Raw genomic sequence first — 25,831 nt, 5'->3', positions numbered from 1 at the left:
TTAGGGTACTTTTCAGATTATTATTTTAGGATTTAGTTTTCATTTCTACAGGGTTTTATTTATTTATTTTTGTATAAAGTTCATTGTTAAGTCTCAGTAAGCACCTTCCAAGAGTATGTGATGTCACACATATTTCCAGGGTTTCCTGCTGCTCAGAGGACTCTGTAATATGAAACTGATAACATAAAGATGGTTATTATATATAAAAATGTTGTAGACTTTTATGTAATCAATTTGTTTTATTTAAGGCCTGAAATATTATGGATAAAACCATTACTGCTTTGCTGTTTACTGTCTATGTATATTCCTAAGAAACAAGTCATTAAGTTGATAAAGCAAAGAGAAATCTTTAGGAAACACCTAATTGTGTAACGTCTTCCCAAGGTGTCTGTAATCTTGGCATCCTTGTATGGCAAATATCTTGCTCTTATTAGTTTTTGCTTTAATTTCTTTCTCCTATAGTCTTATGCCACTATGAGTTGGGCTGCACAATCCCTGAACAATAGAACAGGCAGCTTGCGGATAAGAAGTCTTTTTTTTTGCTCTCACTAACAGTTGTTTGTTTTTTGTTTTTTTAACTGAAAGAAGCAGGTGCTAATTTTTAAGTGCCCCGGAATTTCCATCTCTTTATGCTAGTTTATGAAGCAAGATGTGGTGTAATGCCTGAGGGACACGTCTATCTCTGGTACCCTCTGTGCTAAGGTGTAGTTTGTTTTGCTTAGGCTTATTTTGGTAGCTATGGCTTCTGAGTCAGGATCAGCAAGGTGGTGTGCTGTTTATTGCTCCCTAGCTAATGTGTTGGCTAGTAGGATAATCTCTTTATATGAAGTGATAATCAGCTGTTAAGCACATGCAAAATCCTTACTGCTCTGATCACTTTTACTGATAATGGTGTCTTTTCATGTTTATAGTGCATGGACTGTTGGTGCTAGGAGTCGCTGCAACTGTGTTAAGGACATTAATAGGGTTCCATTTGAAATTTAATTTACTAAATATAAGCTTTTCCAATTACTCCAAAAATAATAATTTGATGTTTTGAATGAAGTCCAGCTTATTCAATTTTTTTTTTTATTTTATCCAAACTGTATGTTATCACATTATCATGCTGCTAATACTTAAATCTAGTTATGATAAAAAAACCTTTCTTAATTGGGCTTTTACTGATTGTGGCTGTAGATTTCTTTTAGCAGGAAGTTTAATCCTCCTGCTTTGGCAGTGGCCATAACATTGTGTCACAATGGTGTCAGGTGGCAGTGTTGTTAACCGCCATATTATACATATTTGTCATCTCAGCCAAAAGGCCACGAAGGGACTGTCCTTAGCTCACGGCTTAGACTGCGCTTGGATCTTAGCCATAAAGAGGCTGAAAAGTGTGTATAGAGCCAACCAAGTTCCTGATTAGCTGGTTTGTGGTTATAGATGCTTGCTTTAAAACCCTCAGTAGAAAATTGGCTGAAATAGGTTATAAGCTATGCAGTCTTATTTTTATTTTATTTCCTTTCGCTTGGAATAATCATTTTGAAATACTTCTCACTACCAGATGTAGTTGATTTTGAATGTGGTTATTTCCAATCAATCTGTCCAGAGCATATTGCATGCATGCAAACGGAAATAATGAAATCATTAAATTAAAATGTTATTTACCTTAAATAGAAAGTGCTACCTTAGAGACTTGTGGTTACAGATTTCGCTTTCATTTTATTTGTTTTTTTTAACATATAACGGACTATATATATATATATATATATATATATATATATATATAATTTTTTTTTTTTTTTATTTTTTTTTTTGCATTTGTGTGCTGGTGTCTGGCTATGACTTTTCTTTTGCATGCATGCTATAAGTTTTGGTTGGCTTGGGAGGCTGTTCACCTCTTTTAGTGTCATTTTCTTAATATTCTGAGAACTTGGAGCATTTTGATATTCTTTTAAATTGAATAAGTGATACAATGATTACTTTTGTTCAGAACTGCCATTTTATGGATTTGACATTGAAGCCTATCGGGGCACATGCTTTCCAAATATCCAGCTGCCCTCTGGAGGTAAAAATGATCATGGGCATGGAGGGATTAAAGTTTGATTTAGCTGCCATACATAGGAATGTACACCACTTTTTAAAGATCGGTGAGGTAGACGTTGCTTTGAAGAGCAGACTGCTTTTACCTTGCCAACAGAAGAGAGAACTGAGAGAGAACTCCTTTTCATTTGTTGCGGTAGAGAGGTCACACTGTTTTCAGTGCTGTACAGTGCTAGCGGAAGGGCCTTCCTGATGGTAGGACAAATTGGGGTAACTTACCCAGGCTTTGCACTTTGATGGGGGAGGGGGGGGTTTACACTTAGACATGTTGGCAAGCAATCCCTGCACCCCAGTGTGATCCTCTTCCCCAGCACAATCCTCTCCTCCTGTCTGCAGGAGAGTAGCATTCTTACCTAGACTGCTGCCGCCTCTGCTGGCTTCAGTCTGAAGTCCGAACACACACACACACACAGGGCCATATAGTCTTGTGTGACGCCCTGGCATCATGCGTTCAGACTGAAGCCAGCAGAGCAGGAGGAGGCAGATGCAAGTAAGAAGCGCTGCTCTTCTTTTGCCTGTTAGAAGAAGTGGGAGGATCTTCCCAAGGTGGGAGAACACACATGTATGTGGGAGGGGAAGGAGAGTGAGGAACCCCTGAGTGGGATGTTGGCAGGTGAAATCTAAACTTAGTGTAATCTGTTTCAATTTTGGATTCTTTAATGAGGCATATTTTGTCATCTTCCATTTAATTATCCATTATTCAAGCGTGTACTGCCTTGAGCAACCATGGAAATGGGTTTATTAAATTTAAATGGGTAACTTGGTGAGGTGTATGTTTCCTTTTTCAATGACTTTGCTGGCTTTGTTCTTCTGTTCTTCTCTTGATATTCTTTGTTGTATAAACAGGTAACAAGTCTGGTGTTTGAATAGAAGCTTTAAGTCCAGAAAAAATTAGACATTTTGGCTCCCCGTCGGGGAATCGAACCCCGGTCTCCTGCGTGACAAGCAGGGATACTCACCACTATACCACCAACGCGGGAGACCGGGGTTCGATTCCCCGACGGGGAGCCAAAATGTCTAATTTTTTCTGGACTTAAAGCTTCTATTCAAACACCAGACTTGTTACCTGTTTATACAACAAAGAATATCAAGAGAAGAACAGAAGAACAAAGCCAGCAAAGTCATTGAAAAAGGAACTTTTATCATGGGAGGAGGAACAGGGTTAGAAGAATTCTTAGTTGAGGGAGGTCCTCACAAGCATTTCCTATGCATACTAGGTTATCATGACAACAGTATCATGTGTTTGTGGGCGGTTACACCTTTCTGGAAGTTTCGGCAAGACTGTATGTTTTAATTATAAAAGAAGGCTCTCTTCCTGTGTTAGATGAGATGCTACTTATTACAGATAGAGGGCATATTGCATCTCACAAGAACACTTGTCTTTGCCTCTTCTTTTAAAAAGCCAAATAAACTAAATTTTAAAACCTCTTGCTGAATCGCAGTGTTCTTGTGCCCTAAGCTTTAAGTCCAGAAAAAATTAGACATTACTAAACTTCTTTTGAGTTATAAAATTGTTAAGGGGGACCACCTAACATAATTAAGATACTAGTTTTCTGACTTGCTTAGTGGAATTTATACTTATATAACAGTCGTTTTGAGCAGGTATTTTAACATTCTCACCTTAATTCTAAATACATATCAGCTGAAAATGAGGCATTTATCACATTTTTAAATCACCTTTCCAAATTTTGCTCAAGGTGGGAATACAATATTATGAGAATTGATAATGCATCATAAAATACATTGAGCAGAAATGTAATAAAACATTCCTTTTCATCTGCTAGACTAGTCTATTACAAGAGGGAATTCCCCACTCCTCAGTTTCTCGAGACAGTGGTACCCTCCCACCCATGATGACTTCACGCTTGGTCATAAAGAAGGGAATGGTCCTAGAATATGCCAGTAGCTCTGTCTCTGGCTGGTGCGAACAGACGACAAAAAGCTCCGGCCTGGTTTCAGCCTGTAGAGCTCTTGGAGTAATCATCCCTTGGGGGGTAACGTCCCCAAGTGCAGTTGCATCCTAGGTGGACCCGTCACTAGTTGAGGGTAAAGACTGGATCCCCCTAGGAAGACTCCACTCCATAGGGAGTAAAGGATCTTAGAGGCCTAGGCTACGGGGGAAAAAAAAGGGGGGGGGGGGGGGTTTGAGCCTTGAGGTCTCTCTCGTTTCCTAGTATACCATTTTTTTCTCCACCTGCTTCCCTTTGCTGCTCCTCAACAGGATAGTAAAAACAAAACAAAAAACTGACAACAGGAAGTGAGGTAGTCAGCAGAAGGAGAGCCACAACTGGCTTTGTGACCTGCAAATCTGATCCCCTGCAGGGATGAGTATCAGGAACACTGCAGAGGGGATGAAGGGAGGAAGGCCGGGAAATAGTCGTGCTGACTCGAGGCAGGCTAGGGAACTTCTGGAGACAGCAGATAGATGTAGTGGGTTAAAATAGCTTTGAGGCCAGAGGTGCCTTTCCTATCGAAGCAGGAAGGTACCCATAGTGGTAGGCTCTATCTGCTTGGCGTGCGATAAGGAAATAGGCGAGGCCTCCACTAAAGAGCCCCCGGAGAATCCCCCAACTGTGGGGGAAGCACTATGGGTGGGAGCCTCTGTCTCCCCTGTGGGAAGAAGACCTGGGGGAAAGGCCAAGCAGCATGTTGATTGTAGGATTAAGCCTGGGCTAAAGTCAGCCAGGGACTGCTTTGGCATTTGTTCCAAGGAATTCTTGCCTGATTTTTGTTCTGGTTATGCACCAGGTTCTCTGCACCTGGTTTAGTGGCAGACTCGGAACCCCAGTCCCAGGATTGGATGGAGCAACATAGAAGGTTTCCCCAAAAAAGGTTTCAGGATGCCCCAAGACCGGGATCATTCTCCTATCACTATCTTATGCCAGAGACGTCTGAGAGGGGATATGATAGAGGTCTTTAAGATCATGAGAGGTCTTGATGTGAATCGGTTATTTACACTTTTGAATAATAGAAGGTCTAGGGGGCATTCCATGAAGTTAGCAAGTAGCACATTTAAGACTAATCAGAGAAAATTCTTTTTCACTCAGTGCACAATAAAGCTCTGGAATTTGTTGCCAGAGGATGTGGTTAGTGCAGTTAGTGTAGCTGGGTTCAAAAAAGGTTTGGATAAGTTCTTGGAGGAGAAGTCCATTAATTGCTATTAATCAAGTTTACTTAGGGAATAGCCACTGCTATTAATTGCATCAGTAGCATGGGATCTTCTTAGTGTTTGGGTAATTGCCAGGTTCTTGTAGCCTGGTTTGGCCTCTGTTGGAAACAGGATGCTAGGCTTGATGGACCCTTGGTCTGACCCAGCAAGGCAATTTCTTATGTTCTTATGAATCTATCGGTGAAGATTGGTCGTTTTTTAAATTGGAGCTTAATCAGAAGAGGAGAGCTTGGTGGTTATCAGGCTTTTCTGTAAGGAGGCGCTCATGGGATGCAGGGAGCTTTAAAAATCCAAAGCACTAAACCAGCGAGCCCACAGAGGGGAACCCTAACTTGCAAAGGGTGAGAGAGCATTCAAGGGCCTTACCCCTGCACGACACTTTAAAGCAAATGATATTAGCAGAATGGGACTCCCCATTAGGAGGTCTCAGAGGGAGCAGAGCTAAGGGAAGCTATACCCTATATAAAGGTTAGGGGGTGTGTGAGCGCTTAGTGCTGTGGCATAGTTGATGCAGCTTTGAGGACGAACCACCAAGGTCTACGCCAGCAGCTGGCAAGCACTCAATAACAGGCCAGACTGGAGCTTCATCTATACTAGCCTCCTCCTCCTTGGGTTGAGCCCTTGGATTCTGGTGGTCGGCAGGACATAGGCAGGGCCCTAGGACAGAGTACAAGGCAAGAATCTAAGATACACCAGAGTCAGAGAAGGCCAAGATCGAGGCAGGCAGTGGGCAAGAATGGTCAGGTCCAGGCAGCAAGGAAATGTAGTTGGGACCAGGCAAGCAGTCAAGATCCAGGTGGAAGACAGACTTGGTAAGGTTCAAGCAAGGGGTCAAGATCCGGCGCGACAAGCCGAGGGAGGATGTGGACCCACTGAAAACACTGGATGAGACAAGGAAGGCGAGGCTGGACTGGAAGACAGGAATGCTGTAGCAACAGACACTACTAGGCAGGAGACCCCTTGCTGAGGCTAAGTAGGGACATCTTGCCAGCCCTAATATAGGGCCAAGGCTTATGATGTCATCAGTGGGCGCTGTGGCCATGTCCACTGTGGACCCTTTAAATAGATGGATGTCGGGAACATGCGCACCTATGGAGGGAGCCAGGATGTGAGCGCATAGTGGCATGGAAGGCTGCGCTCGGCAGCGTTCATGCTGAGCTGGGGTCTGGCGGCGTCAGGGTGAGTCTAGCAGCTCACAATGCTTTCCCGCAAGCTGCAAATCCTAACAGTATCCTCCTCCTAAGCCCTATTCCCAGTTGTCTGGGCCTATGAAGAGCTTTCCCATGGTCTTCATGGGCAAATCGGGGTCCTGTAGGCTCGGTACAGAATCCTAGGAGCTTTGTCCTTCAAAGGCTATCTCAGCCTTGGCTCAATTGTGGAGCTACAGTGCCTCAGGCAAGCGATTGGGCAAAGGTACCCAGTAGCCCTAAGATGAAGAGGACGGGAATCCAAATACAAGCAATCAACTTTGGATGCCAGTGGTGGAAGGTTTGAATCTTCCATATCAAGGCTTGGCAAGAGTTGGTAATTAGTGGCGATCATGGGGGCAGTGATAGTAGCAAGCAAGTCAGGGTCCACGGCTATGGAGATTTCAGTTGGAGCTGGGCAGTCATTGTTCTTGGCAGAGGGAGTCCCAACCAGAAATTTGTAGGGCTTGCCAGACATCTGCAGGCTGGTGTTTGTGAAGCCAGGGCAGACCTAGGATGATATTATTAATTGCTTTAGGCAGAACATACAGAGAGATCTGTTCCCCGTGCAGGGTGCCGGTCTGCATGGACAGGGGAACCATGGATTTCACAATACATCCAGGAAAAGGTTCACCGTGGACCGATGAAATTGTGATTGCTTAATTTAAGGGAACTGTTGGAGTCCCATATTGCTGTACCAGAGACTCATGAATAAAATTTCCTTCAACTTCGGTGTCAAGGAATGCTTGAGCATCAATGTGGGTGTCTCCGAGAGACAAACAGGTACAATAAATTGGGGAGATGTGCAGGAACAGATTAGGGTGGCCCCTGACATCACACTAAGGTTCAGGAGTCTTCCCAGCTTGACTGGGCAATGGTCAGCGAAGTGCCCTGATGTACCACAATACAATCACAATTGCAATTGACCCTTTGCTTCTCCTCTAGAAGTAGCTTGATGCGATCCACCTGCATAGGCTCTTCTGGGATGCTAGTAGGTTCTGAAGTGAGCATAGTTCTCAGGGTACTGAGAGATGGGTACCAGATGGATGATTCGGCGAGCCAAGCCTCTCTCTTCGGCATGTTCCTGGAACCTCAAGTCCAGTTGTACTGCTAGGTTAAGACCCTCCCAAGGTATATCTGTTATGTCTTGAGTAGCCATTTTGTCTTTAATGCAATCTGCAGTTTTTCACCAAGGTCTCTCAATCAGGCTGTCCACTGCCCCACTGAAGTTCAGAGACCAAGGTGTGGAAATGTACTGCATATTCTCCCATTGACTGGGATCCTAACGTTGCACGCTTCAGTCTCATCAATAGCACGCAGGACTATCATTCCTGTGGAAGGAGGCACAGAATAAATGGGAAGGAAGTCTGAGTCCTCTGTCAGCACCATCTCCATGACTTACGTGAACAAGCAAGGGGAGCACTTGCAGACCCAGGTTTGCAGAGGGCATGGGATGAGCACAGAGGATCCTTAATTATTAAAAGTTAAGACAGCAGGGCTATTCCATGTCAAGTGGACCAGTTTAGAAAATCATTCACTCTTGACCTCCTTCAAACTGAATAAAATTGTGTGTGGATGTTAACAATGAAAAATTTTTCAACTGGATCTCTTGGTTCAAGTGCTAGAGGCAGCTGAATGAAGATCACTCTTAGAGTACCGTGCTCCACACAACACACAACGGCCACTTTGTCCAGGCACTGCAGCCAAACAACTCTTGTTAGGGGCCTAAAATTTTATAGATTATTACAACCTCTGGTGTTAGGTTCCAAACTTCACATAGGAACTTAACATGAGCTTGCCATCCTTTTTATGGGCCAGCAAAGTACGTGAAAAATTCTACAAAACAAATTTAAGGCCTACTTTGAGTCCTCATTGCTCCTGATGTATACTTCTATTCAGGCCATAAATCCTAGATGTACATCATGGCTCATGATGTACATCTAAGATTTTCACTAGGAGGCTTTGTAGCCAACTGGAAGCAAATATATAGTTATATAAAGACATGATGTCACCTTTTTATGTACATTTTCACCATTTTTTGGGTGCAAAGATCTCTACTGTATAGTTTTTAATTTTTTCTTTTTATTGGAACCTCTGGGAGCCTAGTGGTTAGGAACCTCTGGGAGCCTAGTGGTTAGGAACCTCTGGGAGCCTAGTGGTTAGAGCAGTGGACTATGAACCAAGAGACCAGGGTTTGAGTCCAGCTGTCGCTCCTTGTAACCTTGGGCAAGTCACTTTACCCTCCATTGCCTCAGGTACAAAAACGTAGATTGTAAGCCCTCTGGGGATAGAAAAATACCTACAGTACCTGAATGTAAACCAGTGTGATATCTCAATTGAGATCGAATGTCGGTATATAAAAATAATAAATAAATATTGTCATTTGAAAGGGTGCCTTTTTTGCTACAAAAGTCACGCTGTTTTGTCTTGGACCCAGCCTTGCTTTGAGTAGAATTACATTCTCAAAAACGAGCATCATTTGCATGGGTGAATTCACTATGTTAAAAAGAGCTATCTATGATACCCATCTTTGGCAACTGTGAAACATGCAAATGAGCTAAAGATGTGTAATTTTACAATGCAGCTCAGTTTACTGTGCTTACTACACATTTAGCTTTTGACACATTTGTTTAGAAAAGTTTTTATAAATTGGTCATCAAAGTCAGTACAAAACTTTGTATGCTGATTAATTACCTTGCATTGGTCAGTGGTGGCTGAGCCACTGTCAAGTTAGCAAAATTGATGAGCCACTCCAGGCAGCCAGACAAGGTACCAGCCACAGGTTTCAAAACTTTTATTTAAGCACAAAACAAGAAAAGGCAAGACACTACATATAAGAATTGCTTAAACTGCAGATTTCACAAAAATTCACTTGGACTTTTTTTTCCTGTGTTGCACATGCTTTTGAATGTACCATCAATGTGTAGCAAAGTGACTTGTAAAAAATGTTCTGCCTGCCTAATGAAGTTGTTATGGGTGCATCAAGGGTAGCAATAATGTGCTCTTCTGGCGGCCAGTAAAATGACCTGGCAGGACTTTGGGGGTGCAAGAAATTGACCAAGACATCCTCAATTGAGACTTCTCATATATGGCCAAGCCACCAGGAATTATCATAGATGCAAGCTAAATACTGACCAGGATGGAAGCTAAATACTTGAAGGGCAGGAAAATATTCACTTTCATGTTCATTTGAAATTTTGCTAATGCAAATTTTAGTTGCATCAATGGACTTGAATTGATGATTTTCCCTTGTGCCAGCAATTGTATGACCTTTGCTAAACCTGTCATCCTGAACAGGTATGATTGCTTCAATGTCCTCCTTTGGGACAAAGAAAAATTTGATACTACAAAGAGCACAATCATGTCACAGGCCAGGGCATGTTCCCAAAATCTCTGCCACAACACACTGCTAAAATGACATTGCCATAATTCCTTGTGAATGTGATAGTATTGCATGTTAAAGCTTGCATGCAGTAAATAACACAGCACAAAAAAATGTCCATTTTGAGGGGTCATTTATAAAAGTATGTCAAAGCAAGATGTCATAAGCTAGAAGCATGGTAAGCACAAGCTTCATTGCACTGTAACATTTCACATCCCTAGCTCATTTGCATGTTACACAGCAGGGCACCAATGATGTCTCTCTTATCATAGTGCACCCATGCATGAAAATGATACATATCGCTGGGGCCTTAATTCTGACCAAAGCAAGATCAGGTCCAAAATGAATACAACGACTTTTGTAGAAAAAAAGATGCTCTTTCAAATGACTTAAAAAAAGAACTACACAGTAGAGAGATTTGCAGCTGAAAATTGGCAAAGATTTGCATAAAAAGTAACATTGTGTCTTTATGTAATTATATCTTTGCTTCCAGTTGTCTGTAAAGCCTCTTAGTGCAAACCTTATATGTATATACCATGAACCATGACTACTGGTCCAGTCAGGGCCTGAATCAAAAGTACAGGTCAAGAGCAATGAGGAGTCAAAGTAGTCCTTATATTTCTTTTGTAAAATTTTTCACATATTTTGCTGGCCCATAATAAGCTCATGTTATGTTCCAGACTTGGCACTGGGACTTGCCACCAGCAATTTGTACTAATCCACAACATTTCAGGCCCCTGAGAGGTATGTCAGGCTGCAGCACCTGGACAAAATGGCCATTTTAGGTTACGTGGAGTATGGTACTCAGAGTTGACCTCTATTCAACTGCCTCTAGCTCTCCAATCAATGGAGATCCAGGTGAAAAATTTAGTATGGTTTTGTTTGAGACATCCGGGCAAAATTTTGTTCAATTTGGAGGAGGCTGAGCGTGGACCCCATGTCCACTTAATATGGAATGACTCAGCACAAAAGCACTATCTAGTGGCAAGGATTTATAATCAGTATTCTCGCCTGATTGAACAAGAAAATGTTGGGACTGCCAGAATGAATGGAAAAGTGGTTAATTTGAAATACCTAGAAGACCTGGTGGAATGAAAGTACCCACTTATCTGGTTTTGTCTGGTAGGCTGTGATGGTGGAATCAAGTAGCAGCAGTTCTCTGGCAGCCTTCAAGAACTATAATAACTAGAAGTTCTAGCAGAAATGCAAGTACTCACATAGCCGGATCTATCTGGCAGGTTACGCAGATGACTGAAGGGGCCCGATGTTCAGGCAGTGATCTTGCTAGTTTTACTGGCTATCTAAATTATAGAGCCTGTGGTTTAATTTGGGGAAAAGTGGGCTGGAGAGAATTGTGGAGACCTTCTATGCTTTTCTATTCAAAATGGTGACACATAAAGGAGGAGGACACAAGACTGCTCTGCATAAGGAGAGGTATCTTGCAGGCAGCTGGGATGTATAGTTAGTAGTGAGCATGGACAGAATAACTGGGGAGACTGGATGGGCCTATTGTGTATCTTTTTTTTCTACGTTGTTGTAAAGAAAAGGTAGTAGTCTGATACTGCATAGTATCATGTATTCCAAGAACAGCAAAATATAAAATGTTTTTCTATCATTCTATTGTTTAAGGGTTTTTTTTCCATCATAAGGTTGGTCTACTAAATTGCAATGATGTTTGTGTTAGCATTAACACATTAAAAGCACCGTTTTACTGCGCATTACGTCTATTACATGCATTATTAGTACTTGTAGCACACACTTACTGCAAATGGCACAAAATTATGCAAAGTAGGTAATGAACTGCATAATTATGCAAATCAGCTTACCTATAAAAACAGTAAAATAACATGTTGAAATGTTCCACCCCAAACACAGTCATTACTGGGAGAAACTTAAATACACGTTTTTGAAGTGTTTAATCTTTTTTGAGTTAGTGCATTAATGCTGATTATTAATTTTAACATAAGAAATATACCTACAAACTGATTTGCATGTCATTAACATGGGTGATTAATACAAGATAATAATCATTAATGGCCCATATAGTTTGTATGTTGGCCTCAAGATTTGTAATCTTTCATCGTCTACTTCTTGAATACTTTTCTTGGTTTTGTCTTTTACCTTTCCTTATGTGTGTTCTCCATCTCTCTTACCAACATTTTCTTTGTCATCTTACCACCTCCCCTCTCAGTCTCTAACCTCACCCCTCCATTTTCTCCTTCTCTTCTTTCCTCAATTTCTCTCAACCTCTTGCTTGCCTTTTTTAGCCGCCTCCTCCTCTCTCACCCCTCCATTGTGCTCAGCAAGTCCATCTTTCCTCCTCTCTCATGACCACATCGAAATTGTCCACCTTCCTGCTTCTGCCTCTCAACTTTCTATCTTCCCTATTCAGCAAACCTCAGTCTTCCTTCTTTTCCTCCTTTATTTCTCCTTATTACTCTATTCTTCATACTTTTCTCCCTCTTTGCGCCATCACCCAGCCTCCGTTTCCCTCCTTTAGGTTTAAGCAGAATGTATATTCTCCTAGGACAAGCAGGATGGTAGTCCTCTGACATAGGTGACATCATCGGATGGAACTTTGACTAGGCACACTGAGCATGCCCAGCTTGCCGTATACATACACGCAGGGTCCCTCTTCAGTCTCTTTTTCCCGTGGAGCTTTCGCCTCGCGAGTAAGTGAGCTCTTGGCTTTTAATTGGAAAATTGCCATTGGAAAACTTTCACCAGTTATTTTAGGTTTTTTTGCATTTCCATTGACGTTGGGTCCCTCTCAGTTACTCCCCATAGGTTTTTTGGCATTCTTGATAAGTTTCTTTTTGCTTCCTCTCCTCCGTGGTGGTGGTGCCTGCTGGTTTCGATTGCCAGCCGTTACCACTCTCATTTTCTTCCCTTCTTTTCGTTTGTTATGGCCTTGTCTGGTTTTTGTTGATGCCCTCTGTTTCTGAGGACCAAGTCCATCATGGACCCTCATGAGATGTGTGTCCTCTGCCTGGTGGCATCACATGACGGCCGGGGTTGCCGCATGTGTGCCCGAATGACCCCCCCCCCCCCCCAAGGGGCTTTACGCTCGACTCGATAAGATGGAGAAACTGTTTGGGTCAAGAGAGTTCAAGCCATTGATGTTTGCGTTGGCAGCATCTGCACCGATGGACCTTGGAGCCACAATGATTGACACTTTGCCATCGACATCGGCGGGGCCTTCAGTTCTGTCGATGCCACTGGCAGATAGGGGTGACAGAGACCGGCCCCTGTCAGTGTCTTCCAGGTCAAGGACATTAGGTTCATTATCATCGACCTCTGTTCTGGGCCAAGCACCAAGGGAAGCAGAGGAAACAGTGGCACCAGTCACCTTCGATGCACAGTGCTGGGCTTGGAGAGGCACCGGCTCATGTTGTGATGTCCCTGAAGTGACCCTGCGACGAGGAGTGCCAATCCTCCATCGATGCCAGTGGTCTGCGACAGTCTCCACTGGTCTGGGTGCCAGTCGCTGATCCACCTTGAGGATCTGAGGAAGATCTGGCCACCCCTCTTGCCTCTGTAGTGTTGCATTGGCAACTTTCGAGGAGGAACTGGATTGAAGAGTCTAGCTGGTAGTGGAATGAGCGCTGTAGCGCATTGTTTCTGTGGCACCAATGGTACCAGTGCCTGCACTTTCCGTTCTGGAACTGCTTCTGGAATGGCTCAATGTGAACATTGGTGTGTTACCGACCCAGCTGGCATTGGTTCCCAAGATGCCATTGATGCCAGACGGGGCACCAATGTTTCCCCTGACTGATAAGGTAGTTGTTGGTGAGGAAGCTTCATCGTGGCCGGCAGGGGTCCCCGCTGGCATGGGCACCGGTGCCCATGCCACTGGATGAAGGCCGAGCACCTAGGGTCGCATCCTCTGAGGACTACAGTGAGGATGAGGCTCCGTATGACCCCTAGGGGGTTGACTCTGCAGATTCTTCTGAGGACTCGAGGGAGGGGGGTAGATCTCCTCTCAGAACCTATTCTCCTCCAGAGGAACAACGGAAGTCTCCACCAAAGGACTTAACCTTCTCAGGTTTTGTGCGGATGATGGCCGAGGCCACCCCCTTTCAGTTGTTTATGGAGGAGGATGCCAGGTACAAGATGCTGGAAATCCACCAATTTGGGAAGCTCCTAAGGAGATCGTGGCAGTCCTGATGTACAAAATCCTTGAGTTGCTGCTAAGGATCTGGGAACACCCCCTCACAGTACCTCTTGTGAACAGGAAGGCAGATGGGGGTTTACCTCATCCAGAAGGCTACCAGATTCAAGAAGCATCAGCTGCCGCAAAAATCAGTGGTGGTTGAATCCACCCTCAAGAGGGCCAAGTGCTCTTGGACCCATGCCTTGGCGTACCCAGGATAGAATCACAGGGTGATGGACATTCTTGGGAGGGGTAAGTATTCCAGAGAGCCATGCTTATGGCTTGCATCGCCTCCTACCAGATCTACATGAGCCAATACTCGTGGAATCTCTGGAAGCAGGTGCAGGAGGTGGCTGAGCAGCTGCCTCAATAGCAGGGCACCTTCGTGTTGCTGGTGCATAAGGGCCTGGAGTGTAGAAAACACGAGATTCGTAGAATATACAGGAAGGACTTGCTGACTTGCCGTGTATGGGAGAGAATCTCATTGGAGATAAGGTGAGGGATGTGGTAGCCCAGTTGCGAGACCACCATGAAACCCTCCAACAACTCTCTGCCAGCACTTCCGACCCACCCTCCTCAGCTAGGAAGTACTATCCTCAGGCTCCTGTTTGCAGTGGGTGAGTTCTCACAGCCATCCCAGGCAGCAGAGAGCTCTCAAGCGTCAGCCGGCACCCCAGTCAAATCCTGGGACGGGGTTTTGACTGGATTGTAGGGAGCATAAGTCATCCCCCTGTACCCAAGACATTGGACCCCCGGTTGGGGGCAGGCTGCAGTTCTTCGTGGATCGGAGGCCCAGTATAACCTTGGACAAGTGGGTTCTGTCCATCGTCTATCAAGGGTACCTATTGGGTATCCCACCAGATTGCCCTCTTTGCCCATTTTGGGGGCCAGTCGTGCATCAGGAGGTACTGATATGGGAACTCTCCACCCTCTTAATGGCCAGAACAGTCGAACCTGTCCCACCAAGGCAAAGAGGGAAGGGATTCTGTCCCATCCTAGACCTGAGGGTCTTAAACAAGTTTGTAAAAAGAGAAAAGTTCAAGATGGTTTACCTGGGCACTTAGAGTCCCCTCTTACAAAAAGGGGACTGGCTAGGATCCCTTGATTTGAAGGACATGCACACTCTCACATCAAGATCTTCCCTAGTCATAGGAGGTATCTCAGATTTGTGGTAGGAAAACAGCATGTCCAGTACTGAGTGGTGCTATTTGGTCTAGCATCGGCCCCACGTGTCATCACAAAATGCCTGGCCATGGTGGGGGTGCACCTCCGCACGCTGGAAGTGCATATTTTTCCTTATCTGGACGATTGGCTGGTCAATAGCACATCTCAAGCAGGAGCCACTAGGTCCAGAGGATGTGGTTAGTGCAGTTAGTGTAGCTGGGTTCAAAAAAGGATTGGATAAGTTCTTGGAGGAGAAGTCCATTAATGGCGCTTAATCAATTTTACTTAGGGAATAGCCACTGCTATTAATTGCATCAGTAGCATGGGATCTTCTTAGTGTTTGGGTAATTGCCAGGTTCTTGTGGCCTGGTTTTGGCCTCTGTTGGAAACAGGCTGCTGGGCTTGATGGACCCTTGGACTGACCCAGCATGGCAATTTCTTATGTTCTTTTGTCCATGTACTTGTCCATTTGGGTGTTTGGAGTCATTAGGGTTCATCAACTACCCGAAGTCAGTCTCAGCCCATCACTTCAATAGGACTTTAGGAGCCCTGCTAGACACAGCTCAGTCAAAAGCCGTCCTGCTACGTTCCAGAACATTCACCTTGACATCCATAGTGGCAGTGATTCAACAGAGTCAGCAGGTGTCAGCTTGACATATATTGAGGCTGTTTGGCCACATGGCCACAGCCGTCCATGTTACTCCCTTGGCACGTTTGCACATGCGTAAAGCCCAATGGACCCTGAGGTTGCAATGGCACCAGGCCATGCAGAGCCTCCAGGATTGCATCCAAATCACCCTGTCTCTCTGGGGCTGTTTGTCCTGGTGGCAGGTACTCTCAAATTTGGAACAGGGAATATTCTTCCCAAGTTCCCCTATCCAAATTGTCCTTACCATGGATGTGCCCATCCTGGGGTGGGGAGCTCATGTAGAGGGGCTCCACATCCAGGGCCTCTGGTCCACCCAGGAAGCACATTTTCAAATGAATTTCCTGGAGCTTTGGGAGATCAGGTGGGCTGTCCAACAAAATTGTCCAGATCCAAACAGACAACCAAGTAGCTATGTGATATGTCAACAAGCAGGGGGGCATGAGGGTTGTATCTCCTGTGTCAAGAAGCGATCTGGATTTGGTCCTGGGCCCTGTCTCACAGGATAGTGCTCAGGGCCATGTATCTGGCTGGAGTGGAGAACGTGGTAGCAGACAGACTGAGTCATGCCTTCAGACTCAATAGTCTCTGGACCAGAGGGTAGCGAACTGGATCTTCCGCTTTTGGGGGAGCCCAGATGTGCTTCTGTTTGCATCCCCCTGCAACAGGATGGTGACTCCCTGTACAGAACAGACGGCAAACCAGCCTCGGAAGTCTTTGCCCGCCATTGGGGCAAGGGTCTTCTGTACATGTATCCTCTGATTTCACTGGGCAACAAATTTTCACAAAAGTCATGTCACGGAAATGAAATTAGTCAATTCTTATACATTTCCATGTGCTAAACATGAAGTGACTGTGAAAATACAAAATTGGCTCTATTTTTTTTTTGTAATATGCAATAATATAATTACATTTTGAATTGTATGCCAATAGTAGGAGACCTATGGTTAATACCGTTTGAAAAATGAAGTCATAGACTTCATCTTAGATTTCTTTGCTTGTCTCTTGTACACCTGTTCGGGAGCATCTCTGCGGAGTGTCCAGCAGTAGTCAGCCAGCATGAATATTTCAAATGCTCACCCTTTCTGACTGGGCTTCATATAGTACACTGACGTCAGCTTACTCAGCAGCAGCATGGCAGTAGAACTGCATTGCATCAGAAATGATGTAATGAACTCTAGATGATGTGTGCATGATGGTATTATGCAATATTACATCATTCTAGGCTTATTTACGGTCCTACTGGATAAATTTACATGACTAAACATAGAAAGTGAACTATATTAAATATCTTCAAAACGAGAGCCAATAAAAACTTTTCATGGTCATATTCGTGTTCAGCACATCAAGATACTACAGAGTAGGACCTTTTTAGGTCAGTAACACTTTCATTGTTGCCTAGTGTTTCCTTAGTGGCGAAGACTGTCTGGAAGCTTTGTGAGGACAGAGGGCTATGATGTTCATAGCCCCTCATTGGCCGAGACAGGTCTGGTTTCCACTCCTTTGGGAATTTTCATTCGGAAACCGATCAGGCAGGTTGCGGCATCCCAGCCTCCAGGCTCAGAATTTGAGTAGTCACCATGTTGTCAATATATTATAACTATACCTTTTTACAGAACCATGGCTCTGTAATTTTAAGAAAATACTAAAGTTTGTGTACTACTTGCCAATGCTGTACTTAATTGAAAAATGGATGCACAGTGAATATTGTTAGAAAAGAAAATATTTTAGAAATTATATTCAGACGTTGTCTTCAAGCTCTGTTTGTATACAAAGAACAGAAATGGTTGACTGTTTACTTTCTTTTCTACCCAAAGTGAGCTCACTAGTTTAAACCAATCCAGTAAGATTGAAATATAATTTTAGCATCCATTGAGACTGTCAGCATTACAGATGGTAACCTCAGGAGGTTCAATCAGGTTAGCAGTACAAAACATCTTATTTGTTGCGTCAGAGTGGAGACATCAGCAATCAACTGTAATAGAGGGCAGATGTTGGCATCAGATTTGTCTCAGTGGAGTGGGGTTGCTGGCATGGGATTTGCCATTAGAGATCTAGTGGGTTAGAGCAGTGGTTCTCAACCTTTCCCATCGTGACACACTTGACAGACCACGCTCACATGTGTGACAAACTGCTCATTACAGTTCACGGCAGAAATTAAAAAAAATAAAATAAAAGCCCAGAATTTTTATTGTTAAGAATGACACAAGGGAAAGATGAGATTAAAAGATTCTTTAGTTGAAGGAGAGAATCAAGCTCCAGCAGGATAGATGCACTGATAAAGTCTTGGCCAAGGGAGGTTCCCTTTTACATGTTCCCACAGTAGTCTGTGATATGGAAGATACTGAAGAGACTAGAGAATCACCCATTATTGAGAATCCTGCTAGAACCGCATTGGCCCAGGAGACCTTGATAAGTAAACTTTATAAGGCTGCTAGTGGGTGCTCTGTTAAGCTTCCCAGGCCACCATGGACTGTTATGGCAGGGCCACATCCCCTTAGAGGATCCAACTCCATTTTTTCTTATGGCCTGGCCCTTGAGAGGATGTGGCAGTGTAGGAAAGGGTACTGACTCATAGTCATTTCAATCATGTTGAAGGCTAGAAAAATATCTCTTTGACCTACATTTGCGTTTTTCACTTATTTGTGAACTTGTGCTATTCTTGCAAGATATCCCCATGGAAGGCAGATGTAGTGTGTATTCTAGATTTTATTCTTGTGATGTCACATCCACCTATAAGTGAGCCAAAGCTGAAAAAGACGTAACTACCCATTTAAATGAGATTAATGAAAAGAAAAGATCATTAATACTCATGTCACAGAGAGAGATCCCTTGAATATACACACACAGTTTTTGAAGAATTGTATATGCAATCAGTCTTGGAAAAATTTTCTGTGAAAATAGCTGGAGAGCTGCACTCTGCAAGGCACAAATTAGTTAATGTGGTGTATGCTTAATACGTGCGCACAGACATATATGGCAGATCTAATAGATGTATTCACTTGGTTATAAAATATGCTTAAAAAATAAATTGTATATTGGGCACCTTAACTAATAATGATGATCAGTAGAAGCAGTGTCAGCTTACAGAGTTAATGGAATAGGCAAGACCAGGTCCTGAACCTTGTTTACCTTGAGTAAATGTTAAAGGTAGTACCTGAAAAGTAATCTTATGATAGGGATTGTGTTCGTCCCTAGACTGTGCTGTATGATCAGGATTTGCCTTGGGCTAGTGAATACTAAAACCTTAATTATCTGTACTTCATGTTGTAAATGTGACCATCATGCTGGAGATGGAGGGAGGACTGCGATAACTATTTAAATATCTCTAAAATATTAATATTGTGCAAGGCAGGCATAAGAACATAAGAAATTGGCATGCTGGGTCAGATCAAGGGCCCATCAAGCCCAGCATCCTGTTTCCAACAGAGGCCAAACCAGGTCACAAGAATCCATCCAAACACCAAGAAGATCCCATGCTACTGATGCAATTAATAGCAGTGGCTATTAGCTAAGTAAACTTGATTAATAGCAGTTAATGGACTTCTCCTGCAAGAACTTATCCAAACCTTTTTTTGAACCCAGCTACACTAACTGCACTAACCACATCCTCTGGCAACAAATTCCAGAGCTTAATAGTGCGTTGAGTGAAAGAATTTTCTCTGATTAGTCTTAAATGTGCTACTTGCTAATTTCATGGAATGCTCCCTGGTCCTTCTATTATCTGAAAGTGTAAATAACCGATTCACATCTACTCGTGCAAGATCTCTCATTATCTTAAAGACCTCAATCATATCCCCCCTCAGCCATCTCTTCTCTAAGCTGAACAGCCACAAATTCTTCTGCCTTTCCTCATAGGGGAGCTGTTCCATTCCCTTTATCATTTTGGTTGCCCTTCTCTGTACTTTCTCCATCGCAACTATATCTTTTTTGAGGTGCGACGACCAGAATTTTACACATTATTCAAGGTTTGGTCTCACCATGGAGCGATACAGAGGCATTATGACATTTTCTGTTTTCTTAACCATTCCCTTCCTAATAATTCCTAATATTCGGGCCGATACAGTACAGTGCGCTTTGATGAAGCGCACTGTTAACCCGCCATTGGACGCGCGTTTTCCATTACCCCTTATTCCAGTAAGGGGCCGAAAACGTGCATCCAACCCGCCGAACCTAATAGCGCCCTCAAAATGCAAATGCATGTTGATGGCTCTATTAGGTATTCCCGCGCGATTCACAAAGCAAAATGTGCTGCCAAGCCACACATTTTGCTTTCAGAAATTAGCGCCTACCCAAAGGTAGGCGCTAATTTCTTCGGGCACCAGGAAAGTGCACAGAAAAGCAGTAAAAACTGCTTTTCTGTGCACCCTCCGACTTTAATATCATGGTGATATTAAGTCCGGAGGTCCCGAAGGGTGTAAAAAAGTTTAAAAAAGAAAAGAAAAAAAAATTTGAAGTCGGCCCGTGGCTGTCGGGTCGAAAACCGGACACTCAATTTTGCCGGCATTCGGTTTCCGAGCCTGTGGCGGTCAGCGGGCTCGAGAACCAATGCCGGAGAAATTGAGCGTCTGCTGTCAAACCTGCTGACAGCCGCTCCGGGCAAAAAGGAGGTGCTAGGTATGCGCTAGTGTCCCTAGCGCCTCCTTTTGCCTGTTTCTACTGCCGGGCCTCATTTAAATACAGAATCGCGCACGCAGACTACTGAATTGGCCCGATTTGTTTGCTTTTTTGACTGCTGCAGCACACTGAGCCAATGATTTCAAAGTATTATCCCCTATGATGCCTAGATCTTTTTCCTGGGTGGTGACTCCTAATATGGAACCTAACATGTAACTACAGCAAGGGTTATTTTTCCCTATATACAACACCTTGTACTTGTCCACATTAAATTTCATCTGCCATTTGGATGCCCAATCTTCTAGTTTTGCAAGGTCCTCCTGTAATGTATCACAATCCGCTTGTGATTTAACTACTCTGAATAATTTTGTGTCATCCACAAATTTGATAACCTTGCTCGTAAATATATTGAAAAGCACCGGTCCAAGTACAGATCCCTGAGGCACTCCACTGTTTACCTTTTTCCACTGAGAAAATTGACCATTTAATCCTACTCTGTTTCCTGTCTTTTAACCAGTTTGTAATCCACAAAAGGACTTTACCTCCTATCCCATGACTTTTTAGTTTTCTTAGAAGCCTCTCATGAGGGTCTTTGTCAAACACCTTCTCAAAATCCAAATACACTATATCTACTGGTTCACCTTTATCCACATGTTTATTAACCCCTTAAAAAAAAAAATGAAACAGATTTGTTAGGCAAGACTTCTCTTGGGTAAATCCATGTTGACTGTGTTCCATTAAACCATGTCTTTCTATCTGCTCTATGATTTTGATCTTTAGAATAGTTTCCACTATTTTTCCTGGCACTGAAGTCAGGCTCACTGGTCTATAGTTTCCCGTATCACCCTTGGAGCCCTTTTTAAATATTGGGGTTACATTGGCAACTCTCCAGTCTTTAGGTACAATAGATGATTTTAATGATAGGTTACAAATTTTAACTAATAGATCAGAAATTTCATTTTTGAGTTCCTTCAGTACCCTAGGATACATATCATCCGGTCCAGATGATTTGCTACTCTTTAGTTTGTCAGTCTGGCCTACTACATCTTCCAGGTTCACAGTGATTTGGTTCAGTTCGTCTGGCCTACTACATCTTCCAGCTTCACAGTGATTTGGTTCAGTTCGTCTGACTAATCACCCTTGAAAACCATCTCCGGAACTGGTATTTCTCCAACATCCTCATTAGTAAACACAGAAGCAAAGAATTCATTTAGTCTTTCTGCAATGGCCTTATCTTCCCTAAGAGCCCCTTTAACCCCTCCGTTATCTAATGGGCCAAATGACTCCCTCACAGGTCTCTTGCTTCGGATATGTTTAAAGTTTTTATTACGAGTTTTTGCCTCATGGCCAACTTCAATTCAAATTCTTTATTCGCCTGTCTTATCAATGTTTTACACTTAACTTGACAATGCTTATGCTTTATCCTATTTTCTTCAGATGGATCCTTTTTTACAATTTTTGAAGGATTTTTTTTTGGCTAAAATAGCCTCTTTCACCTCACCTTTTAACCATGCCGTAATCGTTTTGCTTTCCTTCCACCTTTCTTAATGCATGGAATACACCTGGATTGTATTTTTAAACAATGTCCATGCCTGTTCAACACTTTTTTTAAGTTGAAATATTTTTTGATTGAGGCTATACAACTTACAAACAAAAAGAACAGGACAACCAAAACAAGTACATAGATACTTGACCTACAATCTGTTATTACATTGCATATAACCAGAGTTGAAAGAACAAAAATGAAGTAGAAGGAAAGAGCGAAGAAATAGTAGAGAGAAAAAACGAAGAGGAGAATAGGATCGAGATACGCGAGAAAGAAAGGAAAGAATAGAAAAGAGAAATTATAATCATATATGAGCAATGCAGTAATGGAGGGAGCAAGCACAGCCAATGAGAGCAGTCATTTTGATGAATCTATATAGGTGTCTAATGGTTTCTGCACTTGTAACCATGGAGGAGGAATAGCCTAGTGGTTAGAGCAGTGGGCTACATACCAGGAGACTAGGGTTTGAGTCCTGCTGTCACTCCTTGTGACCTTGGGCAAGTCACTTTACCCTCCTCAGATAGCTTTTGGAGACCTTGATAATCTGAACACCTAACCTCAATAAGGTATATATCATCTGTTCTTATTGATTGCTTGATTACCTATCCTCTAGGGCTCTGGTCTCTATCAGACATAGGCCTCTAAGGTATTCTATTCTGATTTTTCTGGCTTTTTACTTGTTTTTGTAAAAAATAGTATAGCTATGCTTATAGGAGCAGGGTTTATAATGATATATTGTATTTTTTTCTCTCTATTTTATTTTTTTGTTAATTTGGTTTTATTTCAATTTATTTTACGGTCTTTAGTTGAAAGTAATTTTTTGGTTATTTTTGTTTTTTATAATTTGTAATTTTGTAAACCGTTTTGGTCAAATTCGTTTGAAAAGTCGGTATAGAAATATTTTTAAATAAAATAAAAATAAATAAACTTAGATTGTAAGCCCTCTGGGGATAGGGGAATACCTACATGTAAACCGATGTAATATCTCAGATTGAATGTCGGTATATAAAAATTTACCGACTGCCTGCTGATTAATAAAGAGAAAAGCAGTGGGAGAGGTGTACAAGAATTTAATCCAAGCTAAAAAATTAGAACCGAGGCCATACCATTCAACACGATCTAAAGCCTTTTCCGCATCCAAAGAAACAGCAACTGCCGGAGTCAGGATAGAAAAGACAGCCTGTTGGATATGCAAAAAGAGACGGGTGTTATTGGCTATAAGGCGATGTTTGATGAACCCAGATTGAGCCAGATTAATCAATATACCTAACACTCGGGAGAGTCTAGTAGCTAATATTTTAGTGAATATCTTATAGTCAGTGTTTAGTAGAGATGTGAATCGGAACCAGAATCGGTTCGGATTTCAGTTCCGATTCACATCTCTAGTATTTAGTAAAGAAATTTGTCTGTAATTAGCGAGATGTGTGTCATCTCTACCTGGCTTTGGAAGCACAATTATGCAAGCTTGTGTGAAGGAAGAAGGAGAAACATTTTGAGAAAAGAGAGAAGAAAAGTAAACATGCAAATGAGAAACCAGGGTCTTCTTAAATGCCTGGTAAAAGTTTCAGGTGAAGCCGTCGGGTCCAGGTGCTTTTTCAGGGGCAAGAGAAGAAATAGTTGCAATTTTCCCCCTGGGAAATTGGTACAACTTACGCAGTCATCTGTTCAAGTGTCAAGTGAGGATGATCTATGGTTGAGAAGAAATCTTGCAACGATGCTTGTGAGAGAGAAGTTTCCGACTGGTATAAATTAGTATAAAAGTCTCGGAATGCGTGTAGAATGTTGGTCTCCTTTGTCAGCATCGCATTTTTAGGAGATAAGATCTGAACAATGTGTTTTTTCTCAGATTTCTTTTTAAGATAAGAGGATAATAGGTGACCACATTTATTGTTGCCAGGATAGTGAAAAGTATGGAGATGAACCTGAGAGCTAAGAAGCTGATTATACTGATAGCGGGCTTTGACCAGTACAGACAAGGAGGAGGATGAGGGAGATTTGATATGTTCCTGTTCCAGCGAAGCAACGGTTTGCTGAAGAGTACGCAATTCTTCTTTGTGAAGTTTGTCGACGAATTGAGTAGCTGATTATCTCCCCTCGGATTGTGGCTTTAAAAGCATCCCATAGGGAATTAGCTGATACATCAGCGGTGGAGTTAAATTGAAAGTACTCCACGATCTGGTGTTTTGTCATGTTGGTAAATTCAGATTCCGCTAAAAGTGTGGGATTGAAACGCCACTGTCTATTAACACTGAGTGGGTGAGATGGCAGGTGATTGTGATAGCGACATGGTCCGATAAAAGAATAGGACAAATTTTGCTGAAGTGATTTTTGGAATTAGAGAATTGGATGTTAAAAAGAAGTCAATGCGTGAATATGAAGAGTGTGGCGATGAATAAAAGGTATAGTCCTTCCATTTGGGATTTAATAAGCGCCAAGGGTCAGAGAACCCAATCGTAGCAGTAAGGTCTTGTAAGGCACGAATGGATTTGGAGATAGACGAGCTTCTGTTTTTTGTTTTTTTTTTTAATCTAAAACCGGGTCTAAATGTTGACTAAAATCTCCTCCAATAGTGCTTTGAGAAGAATCCAATTCCAGTAGTTGAGTAAATACATCTTGGAAGAAGTCCGGATTGTCTACATTTGGTGCATAAAGGTTGAGAGTGGTGAAAAATTCATTATGGATGGAAAGTTGTATGACGTGCCATCTGCTGTCCATATCAGCAGAGTGATGCGATATAGTAGCATTTAGGTTTTTATGAATTACAGTGGCCGTGCCTCGTTTTTTGTGTACTGCTGGACTGAAAAAAACTTGTCCAACCCAATGCTGCCGGAGCTTGAGGGTTTCAGAAGGAGAAAGATGCGTCTCTTGTATAAGCGCAATGTCCGCATGTAGAGTATGTAAATAGTTGAGAACCTTTTTTTCGCTTGATAGGGTTTGAGAAACCATTGACATTTAAGGATACGATCTCGAATGAAGTGATGCTGGATGTCATGAGGAAAAGGAAAAATACAGATCGTTATTTTGGCTGAACTTGTCCTCCATGAGAAATGGGTTGCTGTGCAAAAGCAGGAGAAGGATCCATAGTGAGAAAAAAGATCAGAGTTCCGGAAGGTGGAGAAAGAGGTCAGAGAAAAAAACCAAGAAACATCTCATATGAAAAAAAATGAGATTAAAGAGCGTTGCTGGATAAGGCTTGCCCCTACCAACACATGGGTAGCCAAAAGAAAAATATTAAAAGAGCCTCAGGGTGGACCAAAAAGGCGACCCGAGTCCCTCTCTCCTTGAAGGACTTGTATTGACCGGTATGAGAAAGGAAAACAAAAATATAAATTACCTGATTTCGGTGAAAAAGAAAATTATATATCAGTAACTATCTAAAAAGCATAATGTGGAGATGCAAATCTCCTTAGATTAATTAGACATATCACAAAATGTAAGACCACATAGTGACAGGGTCTCTCAAACTCCGAATTGGAGAACAAAAGGAGGGATATAGAGAGAATTAAAACTGGGAAATCCAGTTGTCTTATGAAACATATTAATGAATGTTATTATTTGTGATAATTGTGGGTGGATCATTGGGCCGGTGGCAGATGACCACGCCCCCGGGGGAAGATCCCGAGAGGGGCCACCGGTCAGGCTCAGAGTTGGGAGACCGACACACACGAGATCTTTTATTAGATTGTATAGTGAACCACCAGAGGTGGCAGTGGTGAGCTGGAAGAGCCTGGCTGGGCTGTAGTCCCTCAGGCACTGGAACAGCGATCCCAGGATGGCTGAGCTGTAGTAGAGAAACTGAATATAGTGAGTAGGCAGAGTAATCAGAGTTCAGGGACAGTACCTTGATGGTAACACTCAACACAATAGTCTCTTGAAGCAGCCCAGAGG

The 25,831-nt window shown here is 42.7% G+C and overlaps 1 protein-coding gene across 1 annotated transcript in view; it reads left to right on the top strand.

Moving 5' to 3' along the window:
* RBPJ (recombination signal binding protein for immunoglobulin kappa J region) overlaps window positions 1–25,831 on the top strand; it is a 316,830-nt gene that overhangs the window by 23,515 nt on the left and 267,484 nt on the right. The gene's annotated exons all lie outside the window — the stretch shown is intronic.

This window comes from Rhinatrema bivittatum, chromosome 1 (genome assembly GCF_901001135.1).
Source record: "Rhinatrema bivittatum chromosome 1, aRhiBiv1.1, whole genome shotgun sequence".
In the NCBI taxonomy this organism is placed as follows: domain Eukaryota; kingdom Metazoa; phylum Chordata; class Amphibia; order Gymnophiona; family Rhinatrematidae; genus Rhinatrema; species Rhinatrema bivittatum.
The sequence above is the reverse complement of the archived record's forward strand: the minus strand, read 5'-3'. Positions and strand labels throughout refer to the sequence as shown.